The sequence below is a fragment of the Hyla sarda genome, chromosome 4, assembly GCF_029499605.1.
Source record: "Hyla sarda isolate aHylSar1 chromosome 4, aHylSar1.hap1, whole genome shotgun sequence".
Classification (NCBI taxonomy): Eukaryota; Metazoa; Chordata; class Amphibia; order Anura; family Hylidae; genus Hyla; species Hyla sarda.
In genome coordinates this window covers 121,585,692-121,609,129 of record NC_079192.1, presented here as the reverse complement: position 1 = coordinate 121,609,129, position 23,438 = coordinate 121,585,692, and positions in this window count along the sequence as shown.

Sequence of the window (23,438 nt, the reverse complement as noted above, 5' to 3'; positions counted from 1 at the left end):
GTGTCATTTTGAATTCAGACTGACTTGCCATCATTTATTAATCACATAGGGGGTTATTTATCAATTTTGCCTGTTGACAGTTTCTTTTGACCCTTTTTTTTCCCCACTTTGGTTTTCGTGGACATGCACCAAATTTATCATTTGGTGCAAGTTGTTAGTCATTTTGGCTCAAATGTTGAAATCAGCTGTTCACAGCGCCTTTTACACAGAACTTACCACTAGAGATGAGCGAACGTATAGTAAATTCGATTCGTCACGAACTTCTCGGCTCGGCAGTTGATGGCTTTTCCTGCATAAATTAGTTCAGCCTTCAGGTGCTCCGGTGGGCTGGAAAAGGTGGAAAGAGTCTCCTAGGACTGTATCCACCTTTTCCAGCCCACCGGAGCACCTGAAAGCTGAACTAATTTAGGCAGGATAAGTCATCAACTGCCGAGCCGAGAAGTTCGTGACGAATCGAATTTACTGTAAGTTCGCTCATCTCTACTTACCACCACAGAGGACAGCGTATTTTACCATGTAGAGCGGCCATTTCGGAGTCCCTCCTGCAGTATATCAGCAAGCGACGTGAGTTATTTTCTTTTGTGGGGTTTATAGCCACCATGTGAAATGGATTTTATTTTCAACTTGGGTAGTTTTTTTTTTGTTTTTTTGTTTCTTTAGTGCAGTGGTCTTCAACCTGCAGACCTCCAGATGTTGCAAAACTACAATTCCCAGCATGCCCGGACAGCCGTTGGCTGTCCGGGCATGCTGGGAGTTGTAGTTTTGCAACATCTGGAGGTCCGCAGGTTGGAGACCACTGCTTTAGTGCTTCCCTTTCCTGAACCTGTGCGGCCATGTCCAATGCTGGCTCAGAGACAACAATGTCGCAGGATAGTATTGAGCAGCCCCGGAGGCGTCGCTGCTTTCACCCAAAAACATTTTTTTAATGTATTTTGACACCTTTGCATTTTCTGACATTGCTAAGTGTGTTTTCCATGTGCAAAATTTCTTGGCGGGGATTTGCTCCGAAAAAAACGGGATTTGCGCCAAAATTGCACCAAAGATCGATTGGCGCAAATGATGAATTACTGACTAAAGTTAAAATCACACACAGGACCGTGTGATTTTGAGAAAGTTGTAAAAATGACAGTGGAGAAGATGCGCCAAACTTTGGCGCAAAAAGACACTGCGCCAAAGTATTGCGCCAAATACCACATAAAAATCCACATAAATCCTTTGATAAATACCCCCATAGTCATCTTTATCTACTAGAGATCGGAAAGAACAGGATGGAGGTGAAATGATCAGTCAGTGAGACTGACAATACCGACACAGTAGGGCACTATTACTTTACAAATAGAGATGAGCGAACTTACAGTAAATTCGATTCGTCATGAACTTCTTGGCTCGGCAGTTGATGTCTTTTCCTGCATAAATTAGTTCAGCTTTTAGGTGCTCCCGTGGGCTGGAAAAGGTGGATACAGTCCTAGGAGACTCTTTCCTAGGACTGTATTCACCTTTTCCAGCAGACCGAAGCACCGGAAAGCTGAACTAATTTATGCAGGAAAAGTCATCAACCACCGAGCCGAGAAGTTCGTGACGAATCGAATTTACTGTAAGTTCGCTCATCTCTATTTACAAATCCAAGTGAAGGAATAGAAGAATGCACTCAATTTGCAGGCATAGAATGTTTGGAACCTACAGAAAAAGGAATTGATCGCGATCACTTATTATTGAATAGAGAAGCTGCATGGATCAGCCGTCTTAATGCTTTAGGTCCGCTTGGACTTAATGAGCGCAACGATATTTTTCATTTCTGTAGAACAGGTTATGTACAGTATATATGTTATAGTGCATATTTCTTGCTTTTAACATGCACACTTACTTGTATTTTACATATAAGCACTACTCACCTGTTGTAAAACTAGACCGGAAGAAACGTCAGAGTGACGTGAAACAGACTGTCATCTGTTTTCTGCTCTCCTGCACGGGCACCTGTAACCCTGCTGTTACTTTGCTGATCTAGCTGTATACATCACGCTCAGGTTTTCTAATAGAGATCAACGCAGATCAACAGCATCTTTGTGTGGTGAGTGCATTCTTCTATTCCTTCACTTGTATTTGTAATGGACTCTTTCCTTCTATTGTACTCACATTGTTACTTTACAATGGCACTGATTGGGATAAACACAGAAAATATCAATAGGTCTCCCAGTTTCCTTTAATTTATACTGCACTGATGAGTAGTGAGATTAAAATGCGCTTTTATTAATTGTCTGATTAAAATATTATATCAAACTGATAGCAAAAATACAATAAGTGAAAAAACTATGTGCTTAGTATTTATAAGTTATAATACAGGGCAGCTTGGCCGCCATCTACTTTTGCTGCCACATGGTTTCACCCGTGTAGCTGCTACACATACAGTTATGTCACTTGCTCCGAGTACAGGTGACTTCAAATATATTATTAGTGCACTATATCTGGAGGTGTATTTTACACAGTCCTCTGTACAAGGTGTATCAACACACAATATTCACACAGTCCTCCATTATATCATCACACAGTGTTCACACCTCGTTGGGAGGGACTGCGTGTCCCCCTTAGGGTTATGTTCACACTACAAGCGGAGATTCCATCACAGTGTTTCCCAACCTTTTTCGGGTCGGGGCACACCTCGAAAAAAAAAAAATTCCGCGGGGCACCGCTACAGAGGTGGACGAGCAAAAAAAAAAAAAAAAAAGGGGGAAAATGGTAAAAAACGCAATGCACTATATCTATTTATCAGTGGGTATGTAGTTTAAAGTGCTGCTTTATACAGCAACTCACCAATGACGTCTTCTCTAATTTGCTTCGTTGCCTTCTCTTCTCCATTTGGTCCGGGCCATCATCACGATTTCTTCCACACACAATTCTTCACCGTTAAACCTGCAAAACAAATCTATTAGGCGCCAAACTTTTTTTTAAATGGGTGACAGAGGGGTGTAGAGGGGTGGACATGGATGACAAAGTGGTTTAGAGGTGTGTAGAGGAGCGTACAGAGGGGTGTAGAGGAGCATACATGGGTGACAGAGGGGTGTAGAGGAGCATACATGGGTGACAGAGGGGTGTAGAGGAGCATACATGGGTGACAGGGGTGTAGAGGAGTGGACAGAGGGGTGTAGAGGAGCATACATGGGTGACGGGTGTAGAGGAGTGGACAGAGGGGTGTAGAGGAGTGGACAGAGGGGTGTAGAGGAGCATACATGGGTGACAGGGGTGTAGAGGAGTGGACAGAGGGGTGTAGAGGAGTGGACAGAGGGGTGTAGAGGAGCATACATGGGTGACAGGGGTGTAGAGGAGTGGACAGAGGGGTGTAGAGGAGCGGACAGAGGGGTGTAGAGGAGTGGACAGAGGGGTGTAGAGGAGCGGACAGAGGGGTGTAGAGGAGCATACATGGGTGACAGGGGTGTAGAGGAGCGGACAGAGAGGTGCAGAGGAGCGTACATGGGTGACAGGGGTGTAGAGGAGCGTACATGGGTGACAGGGGTGTAGAGGAGTGGACAGAGGGGTGTAGAGGAGCAGACAGAGGGGTGCAGGAGCGTACATGGGTGACAGGGGTGTAGATGAGTGTATAGAGGTGTGTAGAGGATCGTACATGGGTGACAGGGGTGTAGAGGAGTGGACAGAGAGGTGTAGAGGAGCAGACAGAGGGGTGCAGAGGAGCGTACATGGGTGACAGGGGTGCAGAGGAGTGTACAGAGGGGTGTAGAGGAGCATACATGGGTGACAGGGGTGTAGAGGAGTGGAGAGAGGGGTGTAGAGGAGCGTACATGGGTGACAGGGGTGTAGAGGAGTGGACAGAGAGGTGTAGAGGAGTGGACAGAGAGGTGTAGAGGAGCAGACAGAGGGGTGCAGAAGCATACATGGGTGACAGGGGTGTAGAGGAGTGTATAGAGGGGTGTAGAGGAGCGTACATGGGTGACAGGGGTGTAGAGGAGTGTACAGAGGGGTGTAGAGGAGCGTACATGGGTGACAGGGGTGTAGAGAAGTGGACAGAGAGGTGTAGAGGAGCAGACAGAGGGGTGCAGAGGAGCGTACATGGGTGACGGGTGTAGAGGAGCATACATGGGTGACAGGGGTGTAGAGGAGTGGACAGAGGGGTGTAGAGGAGCGTACATGTGTGACAGGGGTGTAGAGGAGTGTACATGGGTGACAGAGGGGTGTAGAGGAGTGGACAGAGGGGTGTAGAGGAGCATACATGGGTGACAGGGGTGTAGAGGAGTGGACAGAGGGGTGTAGAGGAGTGGACAGAGGGGTGTAGAGGAGTGGACAGAGGGGTGTAGAGGAGCGGACAGGGGGGTGTAGAGGAGTGGACAGAGGGGTGTAGAGGAGCATACATGGGTGACAGGGGTGTAGAGAAGCGGACAGAGAGGTGTAGAGGAGCGGACAGAGGGGTGCAGAGGAGCGTACATGGGTGACAGGGGTGTAGAGGAGTGGACAGAGGTGTAGAGGAGTGGACAGAGGGGTGTAGAGGAGTGTACATGGGTGACAGGGGTATAGAGGAGTGGACAGAGGGGTGTAGAGGAGCAGACAGAGGGGTGCAGGAGCGTACATGGGTGACAGGGGTGTAGATGAGTGTAAAGAGGGGTGTAGAGGAGCGTACATGGGTGACAGGGGTGTAGAGGAGTGGACAGAGAGGTGTAGAGGAGCAGACAGAGGGGTGCAGAGGAGCGTACATGGGTGACAGGGGTGCAGAGGAGTGTACAGAGGGGTGTAGAGGAGCATACATGGGTGACAGGGGTGTAGAGGAGTGGAGAGAGGGGTGTAGAGGAGCGTACATGGGTGACAGGGGTGAAGAGGAGTGGACAGAGAGGTGTAGAGGAGTGGACAGAGAGGTGTAGAGGAGCAGACAGAGGGGTGCAGGAGCGTACATGGGTGACAGGGGTGTAGAGGAGTGTATAGAGGGGTGTAGAGGAGCGTACATGGGTGACAGGGGTATAGAGGAGTGTACAGAGGGGTGTAGAGGAGCGTACATGGGTGACAGGGGTGTAGAGGAGTGGACAGAGAGGTGTAGAGGAGCAGACAGAGGGGTGCAGAGGAGCGTACATGGGTGACAGGGGTGCAGAGGAGTGTACAGAGGGGTGTAGAGGAGCATACATGGGTGACAGGGGTGTAAAGGAGTGGAGAGAGGGGTGTAGAGGAGCGTACATGGGTGACAGGGGTGTAGAGGAGTGGAGAGAGGGGTGTAGAGGAGCGTACATGGGTGACAGGGGTGTAGAGGAGTGGACAGAGAGGTGTAGAGGAGCAGACAGAGAGGTGTAGAGGAGCGGACAGAGAGGTGCAGAGGAGCGTACATGGGTGACAGGGGTGTAGAGGAGCGGAGAGAGGGGTGTAGAGGAGCGTACATGAGTGACGGGTGTAGAGGAGTGGACAGAGAGGTGTAGAGGAGTGTACAGAGGGGTGTAGAGGAGTGTACATGGGTGACAGGGGTGTAGAGGAGTGGACAGAGGTGTAGAGGAGCAGACAGAGGGGTGCAGAGGAGCGTACATGGGTGACAGGGGTGTAGAGAAGCATACATGGGTGACAGGGGTGTAGAGGAGCGTACATGGGTGACAGGGGTGTAGAGGAGCGTACATGGGTGACAGGGGTGTAGAGGAGCGTACATGGGTGACAGGGGTGTAGAAGAGTGGACAAAGAGGTGTAGAGGAGTGGACAGGGGTGCAAAGGAGTGGACATGGGTCGACAGGAGGGTGAACATGGGTGACAGGAGGATGAATATGGGTGACAGGAGGGTGAATATGGGTGACAGGAGGGTGAACATGGGTGACAGGAGGGTGGATGAGGGTGAACATGGGTGACAGGAGGGTGGATGAGGGTGAACATGGGTGACAGGAGGGTGGATGAGGGTGAACATGGGTGACAGGAGTGACAGGAGGGTGAACATGGGTGACAGGGGTGACAGGAGGGTGAACATGGGTGACAGGAGGGTGGATGAGGGTGAACATGGGTGACAGGAGGGTGGATGAGGGTGAACATGGGTGACAGGAGGGTGGATGAGGGTGAACATGGGTGACAGGAGGGTGGATGAGGGTGAACATGGGTGACAGGAGGGTGGATGGGAGTGAAAGGGATGAAAGGAGGGTGAACATGGGTGACAGGAGGGGGTGAACGGGAGTGAAAAGGATGACAGGAGGGTGAACATGGGTGTGAACAGGGGTGACAGGAGGGTGGAAAGGGGGGGGGGCTGGATATGGATGATGGGGGGGTGAACATGGGTGACAGGAGGGTGCACAGGAGTGAAAGGGATGACAGGAGGGTGGACAGGGGTGACAAGGGGGGCGGACTGGGTGACGGGGGTGCGGACTGGGTGACAGGGGTGCGGACTGGGTGACGGGGGGGGGCGGACTGGGTGACGGGGGGGCGGACTGGGTGACGGGGGGGCGGACTGGGTGACAGGGGGGGGGGCGGACTGGGTGACAGGGGGGGGGCGGACTGGGTGACGGGGGGGGGTGGACTGGGTGACAGGGGGGGGGGGCGGACTGGGTGACAGTGGGGGGGGCAGACTGGGTGACGGGGGGGGGACTGGGTGACAGGGGGGGGCGGACTGGGTGACAGGGGGGGGCGGACTGGGTGACGGGGGGGGGTGGACTGGGTGACGGGGGGGGGCGGACTGGGTGACGGGGGGGGGGCGGACTGGGTGACAGGGGGGGGGGGCGGACTGGGTGACCGGGGGGGGGGGCGGACTGGGTGACATGGGGGGGGGGCGGACTGGGTGACAGGGGGGGGGGGCGGACTGGGTGACAGGGGGGGTGGACTGGGTGACAGGGGGGGCGCGGACTGGATGACGGGGGGGCACGCAGACTGGATGACGGGGGGGCACGCAGACTGGATTACGGGTGGGCACGCAGACTGGGTGACAGGGGGGGTGGACATGGGTGACAGGGGGGGTGGACATGGGTAACAGGGGGGGGTGGACATGGGTGACAGGGGGGGGTGGACATGGGTGACAGGGGGGGGTGGACATGGGTGACAGGGGGGGGTGGACATGGGTGACAGGGGGGGGGTGGACATGGGTGACAGGGGGGGGTTGGACAGGGTTGAGAAGGGGTAACAGAGGGGTGGAAAGGGTACAGTACCTTGAGCAAGCCGGTCCGCGCAGCTTGCAGGTCCACGGCAGGCACGGGAGTCCGGCGCAGGTGAAGATCGTTCCGCCCCAGGGACCCATTTTCGGCTCACTGCGCCGCAAGGTAGAAGGGGGACGCAGGGGACGCAGTGGAAAGGGGGAGGGGGACACAGGGGACGCAGTGGGAAGGGGGAGGGGGACGCAGGGGACGCAGTGGGGAGCGGGAGGGGGACGCTGTGTGCGCAGTGCGCACGCAGGCTTCCCTTCCCCCCTGCGCCGCCAGTCATAAGCGCGCAGGCCGGGGCGGGATATTTAAAAAAAAAAATAAAATCACAGCAAAATCCCGCGGCACCACGGCCAGTGGCGAACGGCACACACGTGTGCCGCGGCACCGCGGTTGGGAATCACTGTTCCATCAGGTGGCCACGGTAGGACTGTGGGGCACTGCACCTTCACCATTGACGGCTATGCAGTACTCACGGAATTCCACGATAAAGAATGAACATGTTCTTTCTTTGCGTGGAACAATTCCGTTGCTGAAATTCCGGAAGACCCGTTCACACTGATGATAATGTTCACAGAGCAGAATTCTACTCGCAGAATTCCGTGAGCGGAATTCTGTGGGAATTCCGCAGTGTGAACATACCTTTAGAGTTGCATGGTGTGAACTAACACCTACTAACAGATATCTTAAAAAACCCAGATGTACTGAACGTTGCACAAGTGGAACAGGATTGTGTATTGGAGATGCATGGTGTGAACTAACACTTACTAACAGATACCCGAATAGCATCAATAATGGATATATGTCTTTAAGTTTACTAACCACTTGAAAGAATACTAACAGACATCTGAACTACATGCAATAAAGAGTAAACCCTGTCACATGAGATGGAGTGCGTGCACTGTGGAGAGATTTTTTTCAATATATAAGTGCAGAGACCTTCTCTAGGATTTCAGTGCTTGCAACTCTAAGGTGGACACGCAGTCCCTCCCATGGAGGTGTGAATAGTGTGTGTTGATGCACATATAATGGAGGACTGTGTGAAATATACCTCCATATATAGTGCACTAATAAAAATATATTTGAAGTCACCTTTTTTTTTTAAACTCGGTTTATTGAAAAGTGAATAAAAAGTTACAAAGACAACATATCCACAAAATCAGTCTACAGGCGGCAAGATATTGCAATCAACAGGTAAAACTTAACTTACAAATAACAATACAGTCAAGCTCCTTCTGAAGTACTATAGCAGAACTATAGCGTCACCTGGGATATCGAATAGAGGGGTAACCAATAGCAGTGGACAGATACTCCAAAACATCAGCCAGACCAAATGGCTAGGTAAGTATTACAACAGGAAGGTACCATAATATATCCAACTACAAAGTGCAATTTAAAAGGGAGAGCCAAATGAGCCAGAGGTCATCATAGAAGTATAAGCTGAGGGGGAGTACCGGGTAAGAGGGGACCCACACCACAAGCCCCACATTTTATTAAACTTATCAGGACAGTTTCTGTGCTTGCAAACCAACAGTTCATATGGGACAATATTATTGATCAACTTTTTCCACTGAGAGAGTGAGGGGGGTCGAGGATCCATCCATCGTAGCGCAGTGGCCTTCCTAGCCAGGAAGAGCACCTCACGGAGAAAGATCCTCATGTGATGTTGCCAAGACTCCTCCGGTAAGGCTCCGAAGAGACACACCAGGGGATCCAAGGGCACAGGGATAGAAATAAGGGTAGATAAAAAACTAACAACTTCTTGCCAAAACGATTGAAGGAAGGGGCACTGCCATATTAGATGCCAAAAGTCAGCATCAGGAGCGTGACACCTGTGGCATTCGCCAGAGGGCGCACGACCCATTCTACACAATCTAACCGGGGTAAGATAACTATGATGAATTATATATAACTGAATAAGCTTATTATTTGCAGCAGGTGACACGGTAAGGTGAGAAGACAGTACCTTCGACCACTCTTCCGCTGTCAAGGAGGGAATGTGCACCCTCCAGTACCCCTCAGCCGTGTCATCCAGTTTAGCAATTTTGGTCCTAGTAAGGTGAGTGTAGAGAATAGAAACTAAACCCCTCGGGCCCTGTGATCGTAGGACATCTATAAGTGGATAGTCAGAAATAGGAGGTCTAGGAGGAGGGAACTGTGCAGTCAGCGCATGTCGTAGTTGGAGATACTTATAAAACGCAGTGCGGGGAACCTGAAAGTCCTGTTGTACCTGAGAAAAGGAATTAAGGATATCATTGCTATACAAGTCACCCAGTGTAGTAACCCCGTGTGCTGTCCAAAAAGGGGGATCTAAAGCGTCAGACAGATGCAGTGTGGGGGTTGCACCATAAGGGAAGGTCTGCCTTGATGACAGTGTAAGACGTAGTCACTTGCGCCTGTCACCACACCTGGAGGGCTAGCCTATGAAGAGGGAGTAACCTATGGGTATGGGGAGGGGCACCCTCCAAAAACGTCCTCAAAGAAGTGGGAACTAAATAATAAGCTAAGTGGTATTCAGAATTGGGGAGGGGATCAGACACTACCCAATGCCTAATATAGCGAAGCTGCCCCGCTAAATAATAACACCTGAAGTCAGGGAGTGCAGCACCTCCCAGATCCCTAGGGCGCTGCAAAGTAGTGATTTTTCAATTTGGATCTACCCGATCCCCATATAAAGGGAATCAGTAAGGAAATGAGGGACTTAAAAAATGTTACCGGGCCCGGGTTAGATGAGTGTTCTTGCAAATAAAGCAGTTTGGGCAAAGCAATCATCTTCACTAAATGAATCCTGCCAGGGACAGTTAAAGGGAACACACCCCAAACCTTAAACTTATCTCTGACATAGGAAAGGCTAGATAAGACATTAACAGAGAGGTCCAAAACGCAATCCCTATGCATCACAATACCTAGATACTTGAAGGAAGATACCACAGGTAGGCCGCATAAAACAGAGGACCCAGTATAAGGGAGCAAAGGCATGTAAGCTGACTTGGACCAGTTGATCCTAAGACCTGAAAAATCCCCAAATCTATTAATGACAGATATAGCAATAGGAAGGGTCTCCAGAGTGCATGACATGAACAGGATAAGGTAATCTGCATATAGATCTAAACAGTCCTCTCGGTCACCCACCACTATACCCCGGTACGTTGGGTCCTGCCTTAGGAGAAGAGCCAGGTGCTCCACTGCCACCGCAAATAAAAGCGGCGACAGGGGGCACCCCTGACGTGTGCCCCTGCCCAAGGCAAAGGAGCCAGATATGAAGCCGTTCACCACAACTCGGGCACTAGGGGAGGAATATAAAATAGACAGCGAATAAACCCGGGGCCGAACCCAAAGCGGGCCAGCACCTCTCTCAAGTACCCCCATTCCACTGAGTCGAATGCCTTGGCCGCGTCTAACGAGGCCAAGGCCCAATCTTCCTTCAGCACCGTCCCCAATTGAATCGCAACCTGCACACGTCTAATATTCTCAGAGGTGGATTTGCTGGGCATAAAACCCGTTTGGTCGTTATGGATAATAGACAATATCACCTTGTTCAATCGATTGGCAAGAATTTTAGTCAAAATCTTATAATCAACATTGACCAAGGAAATGGGTCTATACGAACTACTTAGGGAGGGATCCTTATCAGGTTTGAGTAACATCACAATGTTAGCATCATACAATGAAGGTGGGAGGCGCCCCTCAGCATACGCCGAATCGTACATGGCTTTCAAGGGAGCCTGTAACCACTCAGCGTATTTAACAAACACCTCCACCGGGAGGCCATCAGGCCCCGGCACCTTACCCCTCTGCATGCCCGAAAGGGCATCAGAGATCTCTTCCACAGTGATGGGAGTGTCCAACAGAGAAACGGAGTCCAAGGACAAGGTGGGGAACCATATAGAGGCCAAATAGGAACTAAGATCGTCTCTCGAGTAAGCAACTTGGGAAGTATATAAAGAAGCATAATATTGCTCAAACCGCTGAGCTATAAGCTCATTGGACCAACCACTAAACCAGCGTTTCACTGAAGAATTAAGGGCGCACACCACCGATTATAATCAAAATACAAAAAATTATTTTATTTTATTAAATACATCAACACAGTATTACATATACACAGACATTTAAAACCAATTAAAACAGCTCAGAAAGAGCCTAGCACAACCCCGGGGAAGGGCCATGACCCCCCTCCCACAGGTAAGTGACCCCGTCCAAAATATCGCAATATATTATATATGCAATATACCACAACCATCTAAACTGACCCTCAATAGCAGAAATATCCCAATGAGGACTATCACTAAAAAATACTTAGGCAAGGACAGAGGTGGATATCCAGCATATCAGGACGGGGTCAGGCCAGAACCCCACGTGTTACGTCGCTGAGCGACTTCCTCAGGGGCGCACCCTCTCTTGATATTGATTTAGTGAGCCCCCTTTTTTCTACTAATAAGCTCATTGGACATCAACAATTGGCCCGACTCTAAGCAATTATAAGAATAGGGTTTTGATTGACCAGGTGGGCCAATAATTTGCTAGATTGATTGCCGTGCTCAAAATAGAATTGGTTAGTAAAGAACAATTTGCGGTTATTCTTTTCATTAGGGTGAAGCATGTATTGCCTGCCAGTGGAGAGCCATGCATGCTTGTGTACCTCAGTGGGGTCTGCTACATAGGCCGCCTCCAGTTCCGTACATGAACGAGCCAGCTCCGCCTCCCTGATGGATGACTCAGTTTTAATAAAAGAAATAGAAGATCTCAAACAGCCTCTCACGAAGGCCTTAAGGGTCTCCCATAGCAACAACGTATCAGGTACCGGATGGTGCATAGCAAGGAATGTTTGAAGTTGGTCGGGTATCCTATCCTGAGGGCCAAATATTTGCAACCAAAAAGGATGCACCTTCCACCTCCGAGCATGAGTCTCCTGAGACAAGGCGATCTCCACCACCAGAGGGGAGTGGTCAGAGATGGCATGCGGCCCAAAAAACACATTCTGCAACAAGGGGTAAAAAAGGAAATGGCAACATGCTATCCGGGAAAATGCATGATTACCTATAGAATAACAGGAATATTGGACTAGACGGGGGTACCTGCTTCTGAATACATCCAACCAGCCCACCTCAAGCATGAAGGAAACCAAGGGAGTAGGGACAGATGGTCTAGACATTGGAGGTGATGCATGAAAGCGGTCCAAAAGGGGATCAGGGGTTAAATTAAAGTCACCCAAGCATAACACTCGGGCATGGGGAAAACCAGCAGCGAACAAGGCCGCCAGATGCAAAACCTCCAGCGCAGCAGGGGGGGATTATACACTCCAAGAAGGACAAACGGGGTATTGTTGATAAAGGCATGCACAAAGATATACCGTCCCACCGGGTCCACACGGACTTGATCCACCTCCCACCTCAACGACCTATGCACCAACAGGGAAACTCCTCTCGAGTAAGTAGAGTAACAAGAGTGGCTAGCCCACTGAACCCACTGCTTACGAAAAATACGAAGATTATCGGGAACCATATGGGTTTCCTGAAGGCAGATAATATGGGGGTTATGGACTCTCTAATGTGAGAAGACCAGGGCCCTCTTCTTAGGTGTTTCCAGTCCCCTGACATTCCAGGTAAGAAATTTCAGATTAGCCATACAACCGGTGGAAAAACATGTGTATGCAGAGACTAAAACATGAGGTGAGGTAACAAATCAGGGAGTATCTGCCCTTAGAGGCATAGAATATGAGGAATCCCACAAATGATACATATATTAGAGTACCCACACAGTAGGAGGAGCGAAAAACAATAAAACAATAACAAACCAAACAAAAGTCCAAGTCCAATGGTTCACACGGTTGAGTCAACAGCAGCATAGTGGCTCTAGGCTATACAGGGAAGCCTGTGTAAGTTCACATGAAATGAGGGCCTGCAAACCCTCCAGGTCCCAACCACATCAAAGTTGGAAAAAACAAAAACAAATGAGGACCATGGGATGTCCGCCCCAGAGAAGGAGCAACACCCAGCATCACAGGGGGGAAGTAAAAAGAGGGGGAGAGGAGGGTTAAAAGAGAAGGGTGAGGGAGAGAAGAAAAGGGGAGAGATGTAAAGGAGAGAAAAAGATAAACTAAGGGAGAGCCTAGAGGAAGAAACAAGAAAAGGAGGTGGGGGAAGATGAGAGAGGGGAAATAGGAGAAAGGGGGTAGGGGGGAAAAAAGAGAAAAGAGGAGAAGGAGGAGAGAAGGGGAGAGATGAGGAGGGAGGGGGAAAGAGGAGAGTGAGAGAGGGAAAAGGGGGGGGGGGTGGAAAAGAGGGCGGGGGAAAGAGGGGAGGGAGGGGGAAGAGGGGGGGCGGAGGGGGAGCAAAGAGAGAAAAGGAGAAGAAGGAGGAAGAATAAAGAAGAGGGAGAATCACAGGGGGGGGAGAGAAAGACTACGCAAAAAAAGGCGTAGGAGAAAGACAAAAAAGTCCAGTGATCAGCAGAGAAGAGAGAAAAGGAAAATCGTAGTCCAGGTACGACACAGATGCTATACTCATCAGCAATGCAGGCATATCATCCAAGTCCAGGTACAAATAGGGCCAGGCAAACAGAAAGTTCAACGTCTAGGAGATCCTCTGCGACATCTGGCCCATTCAGCAGCTTCTCCAGGGTCAATAAAAAACACCGCACGGTCACCATCCACAACTCTAAGACGCGCAGGATATGCCATGGAGTAAACAATGCCCAAATCTCTCAGCCTGCGTTTAACCTCCACAAACGTTGCTCTGCGGCGTTGTAAGTCCGCCGAAAAATCAGGAAAAATGGAAATATTGGCATTGTCATAGGTCAGATCAGGAGCCAGTCTAGCTAAGCGGAGAATAAGGTCCCGGTCATTACAATTCAATATTCTGGCGAGCAAGGGCCGAGGAAGGGCCCATGGGGGAGGGGGCTTTGCAGGGACACGGTGTGACCGCTCCACAGTAAAAGCAACAGAATAGGAGGCATCCGGGAAAATATCCTTAAGCCACTGCTCCACAAAAGCACCAGGCGCTGAGCCGTCAGATCTCTCAGGCATGCCAATTATACGTATATTATTTCTCCTTAATCGGTTCTCTAAATCATCGTTTTTTTGTCTGCACAGTTCTAGCTGCGAAGTCAGCTCAGATATAGAGGTAGGGACTGGAGCTAAAGTGTCCTCAACGGCAGAGATCCTCCCCTCCACATGGGTAACCCTCTCCCTCAGGCCCTGCATATCTTGCCTGAGCAGACCCACATCAATCTTAACCTCCTCGATCTTGCCCGTGAGGGTGGTCTGGCAGGAGGTGATTGCCGCAAGCAGCTGTGCCGATACCTCACCCAGGGTCAGCTCCGGACCAGAGTCGAAGAAGAAGCACGATGCAGCCTCGTGGGTATGTGAGAGGCGCGGGCGCTATCTTGGGCCGGGTCTCTTGCAAATGCTCGGAGCTTGTCAGCAGCCGCACCACCCTTGGTGAAGAAGAAGAAGTGATCTGATTGGTTGCTATGGGAAACTGGGCAACTTTTCCTCTGCACAAGTTTTGATAAATCTCCCCCATTGTTTTTTCATTTTTTGTATTTTTGCATCAGTTTGATGTAATATTTTAATCAGACAACTAATAAAAGTGCATTTTAATCTCATTACTCGTCACTATTACTTTACACCAGGTGTAAAAGTTATCCCTATTCATTTGGTACGGCCATCAGTGGTGTTTCCATAAACCCTTTCACCAGTCTTCAGTTAATATTTTTATTAAATTCTTTAACAATTTAATACCACCAGCAAATTTGCCATATCCCCTTTGCAAAACTAAACCATTAACAATGCTATTATTAACCCACATATAGGGCATGTGCACATGAGTTCAGGATATAAGGATGGGATATGAGGTTGAGATATGAGTTTTGGATATAAGGATTGGATATGAGGTTGGGATATATGGACAGGATATGAGAAGTGAGGATGGGAGATATGAGGATGGGATTTGAGGTCAGGATATGAGGGCGGGATATGAGGACAGGATATGAGAACTTCCTCCTATGTTGCTTTTACTCCCCCACAAGGATTAGGTAGGAAAAACCAGGCAATGCCAGGTACTCAGCTAGTGTATAATAACCTACACTCTTCCCCAGAAATCAAAATAACTGACAGGTACCACAACCAAATCAATTATCAATCAATTATAATAAATAGAATTAAATATATGCAGGGTTCTGTAAGTGTGAATATACCCTCAATTGGGTTTTTAACACTAGAAAAGAAATCCCTTATTAATTGTATTTCTTTATGTAAATAAATTTAAGTGATTTGAATTTGGTTTGTTTTTATTTTTTTAATAACCTTATAAATTATATGTATTGAGACATCAATCTGCAGTGATGGGGCTGTATGTATGGGATTAGAGCAGCACTCTTTTTGTTCCTGGACTTTGGTACTACAGATCAGATCCCTTTATTTGGATTGGGCCATCTTGTAATGCCAAGAACAGCTCAAGAGCTACAAATAGAATGTGCCACTATTTCTGAGAACAAGCAGATGTTCTTTTCTAATATAACAAAACTTCTATAAGATTCATATGGCTATTTATCAGCCTTTATTAGCTTTCCGGAAACATGCTCAATAACTTGTAAGATTTCCAAGGGGCAGTGAGGGATATCGGCGCTGACCAGGAACGGACACGTCCGGTGAGTAAAATATTTTTTATTTAAATGCATTTAATTAAAAAATCTTTTACTCACCGGACGTGTCTGTTCCTAGTCAGCGCCGATATCCCTCACCGCCCCTTGGAAGTCCTCACCTGTTGAATATTGCCTAGGTTGGGGAGGCTGCAGACCAGACTTGTTCTCTCATTCCCGCAGACCATTGTTGTGTGTGAGTTCACGCAATCGCCTTCGGTAAGGGTTTTTTACTATTACTAATGTCCAATTAGTGGCGGTTTTACGCTATGGAGCGCTCTTCCTTCTTGTTTCAATAACTTGTAAGGGGAATGAGTTGAAAGTGCCAGGGGATGGATTAAAATGGGCATACACATTGCATAAATATTTGCAGATTAACCGTCATTAAGCTAACCCACCTGGCATCCGCCATTGGAGAAAGCAAAGATTAAGCTTGTTTGCTTTCTCCATCTCCCTATGGTAATAAATATGTAAATTTATGTAACTATGTAAATGTAAACTTAAAGAAGTACCCTGGGTTTGCCTATATCATGCACACTTACTTTTACTAGTCCTACAGTGCAATTTGTTTTATTCCAGCACCATAGCTACATCTATATGTTTCATTACTACAACTTGGTCACGTGATCACCTGTCTGACTCTCCAATTCTTCCAGTGCTTAATGGACACAACAGGATGTCAGTACTGAGTCTGACTTTCTGTGAACTACAGGATGACATCATCACCTACCAGATCCCCTCATACTACAGTGGCTTCCAAACCCCTCTCCACCTGATCTTTTCATACTCTCTCCATCTCTATGGGATCAGGGTAGGGTGGTGGCCAATCCCACCAAGGACAACATCTGCACATGAGTTCGTGTGGTTTTCTCCAGATACTCTGCTTTTCTCTTACACTTCATAAATATACTAATCGCAGCAAAGTCTGGCAAAATGCAGTAATAGTTACATAGTTACATAGTTACATAGTTAGTACGGTCGAAAAAAGATATATGTCCATCAAGTTCAACCAGGGAATTAAGGGGTAGAGGTGTGGCGCAATATTGAGGAAGGGATGGGATTTTATATTTCTTCATAAGCATTAATGTTATTTTGTTCCAGGAATGTATCTAATCCTGTTTTAAAGCTGTTAATTTTTCCTGCTGTGACCAGTTCCTGAGGTAGACTGTTCCATAAGTTCACAGTTCTCATGGTAAATGCATGAATAATACAGTAAAAATTCAAAGTGTTAATACAGTCTTAAGACTTAAAATCTTCATATATAAAATGTCTCCTCATGTTAATAGTTCTCTAAAAATCACATTTTGTATAAGAAAACACAGAACTGCGGAGGGTAATGAGTTCACCTGGGTGATCCCCATGTCAGCAGCCGGATTAGATAAATAGGTACAATGATGAAACTCCCCACCCAAAGCCAGGAATTTATGGGAAATGTAGGCTGCATTACACAACCAGTTCAGTAAAGTCCAAAACAGAGAAAATCAGCCCACTCCAACCTCGTCTGAGCGTGGACTGGTGCGGACCCCACCGGTAAGATACTGAAAGAAAGGGACACATGTCCAGCACGGCTGCTTCAGAATGTGGCACTTATTTTATTATATAATAAAAAAGTATATAAAGTTGTATGACTAAGGCTGGTTTGCACTAGCTGAAACGCATCACATCTTATCTTTGTCCTGCATCTATGTTCCTTATGGGGATTTTCATTATCCAATAAAGTAAGAGCTATATTCTGTAGCAGCCGGACTGGACATTTGTTCCATTCTTCCAGTTTAGTGAAGGAATTTATATCCATGATAGTCTTTTACTGAGTTTAGGCTTCTTTCTGGCCACTCTGCTATAAAGCCAAGATTGCAGAGTACAGTAGTGATGGTTTATCTTTGCAAAGTTTCTCCCATCTGCCCATCTGCTCAGCCAGAGTGGCCATTGGGTTCTTGGTCACCTCTCTTATCAAGGCCCTTCTCCCACTACTACTTAGTTTGGTGGGGCAGCGAGCTCAAGGAAGAGTCCTGATTGTTCCAAACTTCTTCCATTTAAGAATTATTGAGGCCCCTGTGCTCTTGAAAAACTTTTAGTGCAGCAAAGATTTCATGCCCCTTTTCGAGATCTGTGCCTTCTTACATTTTGGTCTGAGCACTACAAACAGTTCTTTTAGTTCTTTTGCCCTTGTGGCTTGGTGTTTGCTCTGATATTCATTGTCAGCTGTGAGACCTTATATAGACATGGCTGTGTCTTTCCAAATCTTGTCCAATCAGCTGAATTTACCACAGGTGATTCCAATCAAGGTGTAGATCCATTTCAGACATGATCAAGAGAAATGTGAGACCCCAGAGCCCAATTTTAACTCCTTAAGGACACAGCCTATTTTAATTTAGCATTTTTGTTTTTTCCTTCTCTAAAATCCATTACTCTTTTATATTTCCATTTTTTTACGTGACCAGTTGTATTTTGTAATGAAATCACTCATTATACCCTAAAATGTATGGTGAAAGAATGGATTTCCAGCGCAGGTTCGGAATATTCCCTATTCCCTATGGGGAATGGATAAGACTTAGAAGGAACTGCCTGCAGGATGATGTTTTCGAACAAGAATCTTTAGTTTTGCATGATAGGTTAAAAGCTAGGGGATATGATGAGGTTACTTTAAATAATGCATATGTAAAAGCAAAAAATTTGGATCGAGCCACCCTGATATCCTCTACATGTAATAGTTCTAGAAATAGGATAGATTTGCCTTTTACACAGGAGTCGTATGAGAAAAAGAAACTCCCTGTTTTTGTTACCAGTTATAGTCGTCAATTTCACATTATTGGTAAAATTATGCAAAAATATCTTCCTATTCTTGAAAATGACAGTGCATTACAAGATTTTGATAAGACCTATATTAAAACTGTTTCCAGACGAGGTCCTTCATTTAGTACCAAATTATCGCTTAGTTTATTCCTGACAGAATCTAGTACACCTAATACACATACATGGTTACACCATCCAGGCACATGGAGATGTGGACATAATCATTGCATCACATGTGCACACATACAAGTATGCAACTTCTTTGTCTCATTTTCTACGGGTAAACAGTACTTCAACAAGTCTTACAGTAATTGTAACACTACTTCGGTGGTGTATCTAGCCTCATGCAGCCTTTGTCGATGCCAATATGTAGGCTGTACTTCGAATTCATTAAAAACAAGGATGAGACGACACATCTCCGATGCTAAAAATGATCAATACAATATTTCAGCCCTGTCGAAGCATTTCAGGGATAAGCATAATGGAGATGTGTCGGCCTTACAAATAAATGCAATCGAAAAGGTTAGAAATAACATTAGGGGTGGGGATCTGAGAAGTAAGCTGTTGAACAGAGAGTCTTACTGGATTTTTTTGTTAAATACAAGAGAGCCTATGGGTATGAATTTAAGACATGATTTGATCTTGACATACTAATTTGCTATGTTTGGCTTTCTGTCCGACAGCTTTCCTCTCTCCGAGTTATTTTACTGTTTTATAACTATTTCTATTGCCACTGATAGTGTATGTTTTCGAATGCCCATAGATATTATATATACGGCTTTTCGAATACGTTCGATGTGGTTTGGGATGTTGGTTTATCCATCTCCATGTTTTCCTTGTCTCTGAGTGTGCATTTTTTCCATGTTTTTGTATGAGCTTTTAACTTTGTGATGTCACACACATGTGACCATATTTTGTACTATTTAAGCTTGTTCTTATTGTATAACGGACATGCCATGACAAAGGGTCCAGCTTGACCCGAAACGCATTGGTGTTACCTGTGCATTCCATGTGATCCGTAATAAAGAACCTGTTGCATTCATCCTGCGCTGGAAATCCCTTCTTTCTGCATTGCTTGAACCGGGAACACTGCCGGCTAATCCAGGTGCAGGTGTAAGAATTCAGCCGAGGAGAGCCGTCATTTTGCTTTGCTTTGCTAAAATGTATGGTAAACCCAAAAATATATTTTTTGTGTAAGGAAATTTGAACAAAATTCATAATTTTGCAAATTTGGGGTGTTTTGTTTTCACGCTGTACATTTTACAGTAAAAATTTAATGTTTTCTTCATTATCTCGGTCAATAGGATTAAAATGATTCCCATGGTTACATACATTTCTATTATTGTACTGCTTTAAAAAAAATCTCAAACTTTTTTTCACAAAATCAGTACGTTTAAAATTGACTACCTCTAACTTTCTTATTTTTTCATATTCAGGGATGTGTGAGGGCTAATTTTTTGTGCCATTATCTGTAGTTTGTTTAAGTACCCCATTTGGGTATATGTGACTTTTTGATCGCCTTTTATTACAGGGATGTGAAATTCCTATCGCCCGACGCCTGGGACATGCCGTTCCTGGTGCCGGGCAGGTGAATTTTTTCGGCCCTTAGTCCTGCTTCGGGCAAGCAGTGCCGGACCTGACAAGTGCGGAGGCGCTCAGCAGTCTGTATGGAGGGGGCTCCCGACTCATGCTCGCTCCATACTCTGCAGTCCCCGGCTGATTTCAGTAGCCGGGGGCCGCTGCTAATAGCCAGCACTAGATCTTTAGTCTAAAGGGACATGTGAATGCTCCCTGGTGGGCTAGTGGGGTGGATCAACTATAGAGGTAGCCGGAGGGCTTACCTCAGTTCCCTGCTGTCCCGTGGCTCTGTCATTGATAGAGCCTGGCTGGACTAGGCTCTATCAATGGAGCGCAGAGCACACAGATCAATGGAGCTCAATAGAACCCTATTGATCTGTATGAGGAATCTAATGATTCCTTCTAAAAGTCTAATAAAGTGTAAAAAAAAAGTTTTAATAAAAGTTTAAAAGACACACATTAACCCCTTCCACATTAAAAGTTAAAATCACCCGCTTTTCCTATATAAAAACATGTAAACATAATAATAATAAACATATTTAGTATTGCTGCGTGCATAATTGTACAAACTATTAAAATATAACATTATGTATCCTGTACGGTAAATGACGTAAATGTAAAAAAAAAATCCAAACCACAGAAGTGCAATTTTTATAATATCCCAGAAAATAAAGTTAAAAAGCGATAAAAAAAAGTCAGATCAATACCAAAATGGTACCGATGCCAAAAACAGATTGTGGCACAAAAAATGAGCCCTCATACAGCCTGGTATGCAAAATAAAAATAGAAAAAAGCTACAGGGGTCTAAAAATAGCAATTAAAAAAATTCGGAAAGGTTCAGAATTTTTTTTTTAATTAGTAAAACATGACAGAAACTATACAAATCTGGTATTGCCGTAATCAGGCTGCCTAAAGTATCAAACTAACATGTTAGCACAACCAAACTAACATGTTAGCTCTTGTGTACAGCTTAAACGCGCTGTTTTTCCTTTTTAATAAATTTGCAAAAAAAATTGGGTATTGAGTGCAGAATAATGGGGGGGGGGGGGGGAGACATAATTGTTTATTTTAGCACAAGGCCACAAAATAACAAAATGTAAAAAAAGCGTTTGAAGATTGTATGTGAGTGTTGTACGTAAAGACCATGTAGGCCTAGCCTGAGAGCCTTTCTAATGGAGCTCAACATATAAGTGACATAACTATTTTTCACATAATCTTTTTTTATTTTTTTTATTTAATGTATTATTTCATTGCCACATAATATTAACAATTGAAGGAGAGAATAATGTAAGTTTTGAAACCCTACATGAAATATGCTACAGTGCTTAGCTTCACCATTTAGAATACAGTAGGAAAAAAATACTTTATATCAAAAATACTGGTAAATAATGCGAAGAACTAAAATGTAATATCAACAGTGACCATTAGGTGGCAGTGAAAGATCCATCCCACTTAAACTGTGGAACATACAGCGTGACAAGTTTTGTGTGCTTTACACTTCAAAACAACTAACAGAGTGCTAACAAAACCCTCCTTTATATTTTCCCCTCTTTTGTATCCTGGAATCTGCCTTTTGCTAGCACTGCATGTACTATATCAAATATTTATTTACATCGGCATATGGTTATCCAATTTTTATTTACTTCGGCAAAGAGTGGATGCATGGAATAGCCTTCCTGCAGAAGTGGTAGCTGCAAATGCAGTAAAGGAATTTAAAGGGGTATTCCGGCTTTATATATACTATACTATTCCCTATTCAAGATGTATGATCGCAGTGGTCCCGTCGGTGGGGACCCCCGCGATCTCGGTGCAGCCCCCGACATTCTTTGCCGGATGCTGCCTCCAAGACGGGGATGTGACGTCACAGCCACGCCCCCGAGTGGTGTCTTGCCATGCCCCCTCCATTAATGTCTATGGGAGGGGGCATGATGGCAGAATCTCGGGGACTGCACCGAGATTACGGAGTCCCCAGTGGCGGGACACCTGCGATCATGCATCTTATCTCATCTCCTATCCTTTGGATAGGGGATAAGATGTATAAAGCCAAAATACCCCTTTAAGCATGCATGGGATAGGCATAAGGCTAAGTTTCCACTTGGCTTTTTTCTTGGCAGTTTTTGGAATACTGCCACTGCAGTTTTTGAGCCTAATCCAGAAGTTATTCAAAAGGAATAGGACATATAATGGAAGGACTTATACTTCTCCTCCATTATGGATCCACTTCTGACTTCAGCTCAAAAACTGCAGCGGCAGCTTTCCAAAAACTGCCAGAAAAAAAAAACAAGTGGAAACTTAGCCTTATGCCTATCCCATGCATGCTTAAAGGGGTATTTTGGCTGTCCTTTATATAAGACCCAGTACTTGGGTCATTTACATGGATTTAAAAATGTATATGTATTTCTCTCATATGAAAACAGCCATAAAGTGTTCATGTCATTTGAAAAAACTCAACTTGTCATAGAGACACGTCAAAAGTTTTTGGGTCAAGGTCTGGATGTTCAGATCCCACACACCGATAGCTAGAACAAGCAGTGAAAGGAGCTTTTAGAGATTGGTGGGGGCTGAACATCCAGACCACGACCAATCAAAACTTTTGGCATGTCACCGAGACGTATTTTACTTTAAAGAAACTTTAAAGAGTACCTGTCACCAAATAAAACTTTTAATATGGAGTTCCTTGTGTAATTAACAGACAGTTCCCGATTTACTTGCTTTTCAAATTATCAACATAAATATGTTTAAAATGTAATTAAAAAAATGGCCAATAGGTGACTCTGTTCTGTTCCCTTCCACAATTAATACCTTGAGTTTTGTCTCCTCCCGGCCTGGCAGGAGTCCAAACTCAGGAAATGCTCCTTGCTGCACTGAGCTTGATTGACAGCTGCACAGAAAGCTCCACAGATTCTCACAGAAAGCTGCACAGACTGACAGCTGAAGGAGAGACTCACTGATAGCAACACAGACTGAAACATGCACAGAGCTTGAGGTCTTCTATTCATCACAGCTCTCCAACCAAATTGCACTATGTGAGCAAGAAGAAAGGTAAGATAGACAGCTTTTTACAGCTCTGAATTTTTTTTAAGGGTGGGAGGAGTGTTAGGAGTAGTTAGGAAACATAGACTGAGTTAGTTTACAACAGTTTATTTGGTGACAGGTACTTTTTAAGTAAAAATTGTTATTTTAAGATTCTTCTACCTTATACCTCCATATAAAATCAGAAGCATATGGAGCTATAGTACGGCTGCACAGACTACTGTATTGCAGCTCCACACAATAATATGATTATATGCATTAGCCTATATTCTTTTGAATGCCCATAAGCTATGTAACATTATA